General features: G+C 43.7%; 1 long non-coding RNA gene across 1 annotated transcript in view; it reads left to right on the top strand.

Annotated features, from left to right (window-relative positions):
- Positions 1-231: 231 nt before the first annotated feature.
- LOC138849581 (uncharacterized) overlaps positions 232-8,628 on the top strand; it is a 44,729-nt gene continuing 36,332 nt past the window's right edge. The window contains exon 1 of the long non-coding RNA XR_011388513.1: positions 232-766. This is a non-coding gene — a long non-coding RNA (uncharacterized lncRNA). The remainder of the gene's footprint in view (positions 767-8,628) is intronic.

Below are 8,628 nucleotides of genomic sequence, written 5' to 3'. Positions count from 1 at the left end.
GAAAATGAAAAGCATGAGTCGTGTTCTTGTCAAAAAAGGACATCGTGGACTATCCCATACAAACAAGTGATAGAAGAAAGCTGGAGCCCTGCCGATCCAGCCTCATGAGTAAACATTTGTGAGGTCAGTCCTGCATGGAAACACAGGCAGTTCCTTTCTTTGTGAATTGCAGTCAACACACTGAGCCCTTAGCTCATCCCAAGAGAGAACAGAAGAGCCCAGACAGCTGGGATGAAGCAGATGATGCCACGTTGGTCATCTTGCATCAACCTCAGTGGTGACTAACAGCCAAGATGCACATGGGTCCAAGTGCAATATGCAAGGACAGGCCACTATCTCTGATATGGCTGCCTTGAGCCAGGCTGGTCCTTGTGAAACATTTCACCCATTTTGTGTGGCTGGGTAATGTACAAAGAAAAATGATTTATTTAGCTCACAATTCTGGTGGCTGAAAAGTCCAGAGAGCATTATGCCAGTGTCTGGTGAGGGTCCCCTAGTTGTGTCACAACATGACACACAAGGAGGATTCCAAGATGGCTGAATAGGGAAAAGACATGCTGATTTTGGCCAGGGGATGATAAGAGAAAAAACGCAGAGGAAGTTGGAGAGAAGTTTGCAGTGGGAATTCTACAGAAAGAAGACACCGTGACGAACTGAGGACAGCAGTGACCTGGGACACCACCCGAGACACCTGCAGCAGGGGACTGGAGGGGACTCCAGCTTCTGCGAATGAGGTGAGAGCAGACTGCAGCAGCCTGTGTTACAGGTAATATTGCCTGAGGGAGCACCTTGCAGACCATACTGACTTTGAGTCCAGCCTGGAGCACTAATGGGGGGCAAGGTACCCACTTAACCCTGGGAAAGAAAAGGACATTTCTTTCTCCCTATCCCTCAACAAGGGCGTCCAGTTACTAGCAGGGAGAAAGCTTACCATCTTAATGCCAGTAGAGCCTGCAGCATCTCTCACACACATGACAAGGAAATTTTATCAGAGGGATAAATATGCATTCTCCACTGACATTGAGTCTGGCCTGGAGGGTTGGTAGGGGGCTGGGCACACACTTAGGACTGAGGGGCTTCAGTTCCCCACAGGCTCCAGGGCTCAAACTGACAAGGCAGAGCACCCACAGGCAGCTGGCTCTGGGGACACCTCAGCTCTCTCCATAGACAGGGTAGACTCACGGGGCAGACAGTGGATCCCCTGTACCCTGCCACTGTGAGAGACTTGTGCACTATGACTGTGGAGATTCTGTGACTGCATGATAGGCCATGGGGTATAGCTGGGTCTCTGGGCAATCACTGTGTCTGGCCTCAGAGGCTCAGAGCTCCCTGATTGCCTGGGGTGGGTAACTGCAGAGGGTTCCGTGCTCAGACTGAAGATTGCGCAGATCCTTTGAGCAGTTCATGTGCATGCCTGGGTGAGGGTTTTAGCCACTGTGGGCTAACTCTGGGCAATGATCACCTTGGAAGAGAGGAGGTGAGACTGTGATTTCACAAGTAGACTTGATCATACTCTACCCACCTGCTGACAATAGAGAAGATCCACCATGCCCAACACAAGTGTCACCATGAACACTCACCCACCCTTGAGCACTGACCAGAGCTCCCTGGCATCACCCAGAATATTCCTCTGGACATCCACTGAAGGAGCAGAAACTCCACTAAACCACAGAGGCATAGATTAAAGATGAAAGCCATCAGAGGAGAAAACCTACAAGTGTTTCCACAAATGCCAAAAAATAAATGCAAAAATACAAGAAACAAAAACAAGGAAGACAATGTAACTTTCCCAAAGAAACACAACACCTCAATATTAGAATGTGAAGACAAATAGATTGATGAAATGCCTGAAAATGAATTCAAAAGAATGATCATAAGATTATTCAGGAACACAGAGAAAAAATCCATGCATGATATGAATAAAAAAAATTTGCTAAGAAATAGAGATATTGAAGATAAATCAAATATTAGAAATGAAGAATTCAATATAACAAATAGAAAATACAGTTGAAAGCCTGAACAACAGACTTGGTTAGGCAGAAGAAAGAGTATCTAGGCTAGAGACAAATCCTTGGAAATAGCGTATTCAGACAAAAAAAGAAGAAAAAATTAGAAAAACTGAAAATAGTTTTCAAGATTTATTGTATACTATCAAACAATAAAACGTATGTGTCTTAGGAGTTCCTGAAAGCATAGCAAGAGAGAATGGATTAGAAGGACTATTCAGTGAAATAATAACACAAAACTTCATGAATTTGGAGAAAGGGACATCCAAGTACAAGAAGCAGATAAACTCCTAATAGATGTGATCAGGAAAGATATTTTCCATGACACATTATAGTCAAACTTTCAATAGTAAAACATAAAGAAAATATTCTAAAATGTGTTTGAGAGAAAGGTCAGATTACTTTCAGAGGGTCCCCAATTAGAGTAACAGCTGATTTCTTATCAGAAACCCTACAGGCTAGGAGAGAATGGAGAGGCATAGTCCAAATCCTAAAAGAAAGAAATTGTTAAGAACGCACAATACTCTGAATGTAAATGGCCTAAATTATACAATTTGGGAGAGAGAGTAGGAGATGGAATGGTTTTGCCCAGAGAAAGCGTCCAGCTCCTGGCTTCAGATCAGCGCAGCTCTGGTCATTGCAGCCATCTGGGGAGTGAATCATCAGATGGAAGACCTCTCTCTCTCTGCCTCTCCTCTCTCTCTTTGTAATTCTGACTTTCAAATAAATAAATAAATCTTTTAAAAAATTGAGTCATGAAGACATAGAAAACCTAAATAGACTGATAACCAAGAGAGATTGAATCAGTAATAAAGACCCTCCCAATAAAGAAAAGCCCAGAATCTGATGAATGACTTCACTGCTGAGTTCTACCAAACTCTGAAAGAAGAACTAATTCCAATTTTTCTCAAACTACTCAAAACAATTGAAAGGGAGGGAATCCTCCCAAACTCCTTCCAAGAGGCCAGCATCACCCTAATTCCTAAAGCACAAAAAGATACAACAGTGAAAGAGAACAATAGACCAATATCCCTGATGAACAAAGACGCAAAAATCCTCAAAAAAAAAAATACTAGCTAATCAAATCTCACAACATATCAAAAAGATCATTCACCCATACCAAGTGGGATTTATCCCTGGGACACAGGGATGGTTCAACACAGGCAAATTGGGGCCCGTGGTGTGGTGGATTAAAGCCAGTGGATTAAAGCTTGAGGTTCTGGCATCCCATATGGGTGCTGGTTTAAGTCCCAGCTGCTCCTCTTCTGATCCAGTCTTTACTATGGCCTGGGAAAGCAGTACAAGATGGTCCAAGTCCTAGGGCCCCTGCACCCATGTGGGAGACCCAGAAGTGCCTTGTTCCTGACTTCAGACTGGCTCAGCTCCAGCTGTTGTGGCCATCTGGGGAGTGAACCAGTGGGTGTAAGACCTCTCTATATATCTCTACCTCTAATTCTGCCTTTCAAATAAGTAAGATAAATCTTTAAAACATACACACACGCGCATGCAAACCAATAAATGTGATATATCACATTAACAATTTGTTTATACTCCTGTGGAACTGTGTTGTTCCTAGTTTTTACCTGTTGAATATTATGATATGATGAAGTAAGCCTGTGACTATAGAGTGGATTAAAATTATGTCTTTGCAAAAACTGATGAAGTGAGGGAAGGGGAGAGAGAGATTGGGGAGGAGAAGGGGAATGAGTAAAGTGTGGTTGTCTTCTTGGAACTGTACCTATGGAATGCATAAAATCTGTTCTCTTTATATTAATAAATATTTTAAACAAAAAACATGCATAGAAGCAGGAAGGGAAACAGCCACGTGTAAGACAGGCCAAGTACATGGGATGGCCTTGCTGTGTAAGAAACCAGTCTCACAAGAACTAACCAGCTTTGTGAGAACTAAATTAATCCATTCCAAAGCTGGTGTCCCATGAATTAATCACCTTCCACCAGACCCCACTTCTTAAAGAATCTGCACTTCTCACTGCTGTTACACTTGGGATCATCTTTCCAGCCCGTGGACCTTTGGAGAACACACAAGTGATATCCAACCAATACTCCCATATAATGGGGCTTTTCATAGTTAGGCAAAATAATAGTTTTTTCTTCTTTGAGTTCGTTTAATTTACTTCAGTAGGAATCCACTGTATGCCAACTGATTTCAATCCATCACCAGAGAATTTAAAGTCCTGAAAATCCATGCATCCATTTTCCCCCTGTAAATTTTTATCCTCTTCATATTTTCCTGCTTTCAGACAATAGCTTCATTAAAAAAAATGTTCTGGTAACATTTTGCTATGTTGAAATGAATAAAAATCAAACACCTTATAATTTATTTTGTGTAACTTAGTTGTCCTTGTAAGGCCAAACCTTCTGCTTCTTGTTAGGAAATCAATCTGGGTGTTCAAGGACCCACTTGATTCATAGCCTAACTCAACTGCAGTTCAATCTAATAAATCAGGCTGCAAATCAGATTTAGCAAAGTGAAAAGGGCTTCATTTTTATTTAAGTTTTCAGAAAAATCAGTGAGTTCCTTGGCCATTGTGTATACTTTATCCATCTTTGTGTCACTCATTGGGCCCAGCTCAGATCTTTGTCCATAATAGGAATTCAAAAGTGTCTATTAATAATATAGAAAAGGAGGCAAAATTAGTATGCAAATATAAACTAAAAATAGGCATCTAACACAAGGTTCTTGAAGGTGGGCGCTCAGATTCCCTTTGCGCCTTGCTGAGCAGTGCCTGGCTACGGTGCAGGAGGAGTCTGGCACCCCTACCACAGACTCAACTCCATGTTTCTGACTTTATTGATTGGGTTCAGAAGGCTAGTGTGGAGTGCAGGACACGGGAGCCCAAAGCAGGGGTAAAGGAGTTGTGTGAATAGATGAAGACCTAACTGGGCACCAAGCCACAAGGGTCCCAGTGCATCAGCCTTTGCCAAGTGATGTGAGGTTGCTAGGTGGTGGGGAGCGAGCTTTTGCTGTGGCACTCCTTATAATTTATTTTTGTGTAATTGGCTTGGCTGGGACTGGCTTTTAGCCCCACATGTCCTCTCCAAAGAGCTTCTTAACACACTGCACACCAGAACAATTATACATGGTAGGTCTGCTGGGACTAGTGGTAGAACATGTGAGAAGTCAATTGAAACTGCTCCAGGCAAGGAAAGAATGGGCATCAAGGGAAAGTCGGGCGGTGATAGCAAACATGCTGGCTACAGAGATGATGAGCCTGCTCAGTCCTCAATTGCTTTGACTGTCACAGGGAAAGTCCATACAAAAGAAGTTCTCACAAGGAGCGACTCCTCCTAAGCCTACTGGACTTAGATGCTAAACTATCCACAGGCCCTATGTTTGGGAACATAGTCAGTACACAGGCCCTTAGTTCTCCTGGAATCCAAAGGCCTCACCCCATGTAGGCCAGGAAATAACATACTGTAAGGAGTATAACTATACTGTACATGGGCATAGTATACCATGAGAGGTTTTCCTCCTTTACTGAGTGGCTGGGGGTGGTTTACAACAACACTTCTTCAACTCAGCAACCTGTTACTCCCACTGAGCGGGCCTGATTGATCTCCCTAGACCAGTGCTCATTCTGTGGACATTAAGTGGGAGGGCAATGGGACTGATAGATTGCAAGGGCAGCTTAGGAGTTTGTCTCTTAGGGGAGATCAATTTTGTCCTGCTCAGATTCTGACTCATAACCCACAGGTCAATTTGTTTGGGAAGCCCAAGGGCTTCTGAAGATAATTCATCTTGTAGCATGCCCCCAGGGACTCCTCCACACTGGGACTGTAGTGCCATGACTCTCAACGCTTAATGAGAAGGAACTCCAGATTTAGCAATCTACTGATTGCCCAGAGGCAGCCATCCTAACTCAGGCCTCTGTAATTACAGCTTTTCCTTAGCCTTGGGCTGCTTCTGAGTAATCTGAAACACAGCCCTTGACAGACACCTCTATTAGCTGACAGGTGGATTCCCCATTGACTGTTTGATAAGAGAGAAACACAATGTGGCATACAAAAATGGAAAGACTCTTGGATCAAATTCAAATCCATAGTATTCACTGGGCAAGTGCTACTGCTTCAGAAACTGGAGAAATTCTAGCTTTGAGCTTTAACTGGCTGGAAGGAGAGAAGTTACTATTCTCCCACTCTTCCGGCTCCATTTTGCTTGCCATGCCTTTTCTGTGTGGATGCTGTATGGCTCCTATTTGAAAGTACATTGACATCTGCCAGTATCTGACATATTTGGGTCTTTTTCAATGGTGTTACCAAGCAGGCTGCGCTGTATTAATTACAGAAAGCAACTTCTTTCTTTGATCACAGAGTGGCAGGCTATTCATTTTAAAGTCAAACATTAAAGATGAAGAAGTCTTTTTTTTTAAGGTTGTAATTAAGACACTTATTCTTTGGGGGCCAGCATGTGGCATAGCAGGTTAAGCCTCCACCTGCAAACCCAGCATCCCATATTGGCACTGATTCAAGTCCTGGCTGCTCCACTCCTAATCCAGCTCCCTGCTAATGTGCCTGGGAAAGCAGCAGAAGATGACCCGAGTACTTGGGCCCCTGGACCCATGTGGGAGACCTGTAAGAAGCTCCTGGCTCCTGACTTCAGCCTAGTCCAGCCTCAGCTGTTGTGGGCCATTCAGGGAGTGAACCAGTGGGTGGAAAAGTTCTCTTTCTCTTTTTGTCTCTCCTCTTTTTTTTTTTTTTTTTTTTGACAGGCAGAGTGGACAGTGAGTGGACAGGGAGAGACAGAGAGAAAGGTCTTCCTTTGCCGTTGGTTCACCCTCCAATGGCCGCCGCGGCCGGCGCACCGCGCTGATCTGATGCCAGGAGCCAGGTACTTATCCTGGTCTCCCATGGGGTGCAGGGCCCAGTACTTGGGCCATCCTCCACTGCACTCCCTGGCCACAGCAGAGAGCTGGCCTGGAAGAGGGGCAACCGGGACAGAATCCGGCGCCCCGACCGGGACTAGAATCCCATGTGCAGGCGCCACAAGGCGGAGGATTAGCCTAGTGAGCCACGGCGCCGGCTTATCTCTCCTCTTCTCTCTGAAAATCTGCCTTTCAAATGAATAAAAAATAAAAATAAAAAATAAAATGAAAATACATAGAAATGTCTTTTGAGTATGGCACTTCCTATTTCTATTAGGTGCTCATTTTTTTAATTTCGCTTTCACAATGGCAAAGAGAGCAAAGTTAGTGCTTGTTTGAGCCTGCGTTCCCTTGAAAGAGAAGCCAAGGACAAAGGTTTACAGAAAGGCCGTTCATTTAGAAGCTATACACCTTATCTCTTTTCTTAAGAAGTGTGCATTTACTGTGCCTCTATTGTAAACTGCATATGTTTGCTTAGTTTAGCTCATTTAATTTTCCAAGTGACCTTGGAAGCAAACAATAACAGGTATATTTTAATTAATTCAAAGATATGCCCTCCATAGTAACCGCCAATAGTATTTTTAGCATCCCTGCTTCAAAAAAGAAGAATCTCATAGTCGGCCCTTGTCCTGACTGTTGATGTACAACTTAATACTTTATCCCTTTGAGTATTTTTTTGTCATAGTTAATACTATTGGTTGAACTCTGTAATTAACACACAATTATTCTTAGGTGTTTAAATTTTAACTGAAAAGTGATCCCTGTTAAATATAAGAGTGGGAACAAGAGCGGGAGGAGATGTACAGTTTGGGACATGCTCAATCGGACTTGTCCCAAATGGTAGAGTTAGAAATGTGCCAGGGGATTCCAATTCAATCCCATCAAGGTGGCATGTACTAATGCCATCTCACTAGTCAAAGCGATCAATTTCAGTTCACAAATGATCATCCTGATAGGTCTAAGAGTCAAAGAGATCACATAAACAAGACTAGTGTCTGCTAATACTAACTGATAGAATAAAAAAGTGAGAGAATGATCCATCATGGGAAGCGGGATACACAGTAAACTCATAGAATGGCAGATGCCCTAAACAGCACTCTGGCCTCAGAATCAGTCCTTAGGGCATTCAGATATGGCTGAAGAGCCCATGAGAGTATTTTAGGCATGGAAAGCCAAGACACTCTGGCAAAAAAAAAAAAAAAAACGAAATGAAATATCTCTGCAAGTGAGATCCCAATAGAAAGAAGAAGGGGGTACCTTTCTCTGAAGGGAGGAGAGAACTTCCACTTTGACTATGACCTTGTCTAAATAAGATCGATGTCCACAAACTCAAAAGGCCCCCATAGCCTTGGCAATTCATGACAAGAGCCTAGGGAGATTACTGACACCATAAACAACAGTGTCAATTTGTTAAGTCAACAACAGGAGTCACTGTGCACTTACTCCTCATGTAGGATCTCTGTCTTTAAATTGTTGTCCAATGTGAATTAATGCTATAACTAGTACTGAAACAGTATTTTACACTTTATGTTCTGTGTGGGTGCTGTCGCTCCCCCTCTTCGTGGAGGAACGACATAGGACCCTGCGCTGTTCTTTCGTCTGCTCGGCCCTCCCCGGTTTGCTGCTGGTTCTTCCCGGGTTGGCTACCATCCCTTCCACCTCCGTGGAAGGGCAGTTCCCCCTGGCCACATTCCCCACTTCCGCAGGGGAGCGGCACACCGCCGGCCGGCTCTTCTCGG

Source organism: Oryctolagus cuniculus, chromosome 5, assembly GCF_964237555.1.
Source record: "Oryctolagus cuniculus chromosome 5, mOryCun1.1, whole genome shotgun sequence".
Taxonomy (NCBI): domain Eukaryota; kingdom Metazoa; phylum Chordata; class Mammalia; order Lagomorpha; family Leporidae; genus Oryctolagus; species Oryctolagus cuniculus.
The sequence above is the reverse complement of the archived record's forward strand: the minus strand, read 5'-3'. Positions and strand labels throughout refer to the sequence as shown.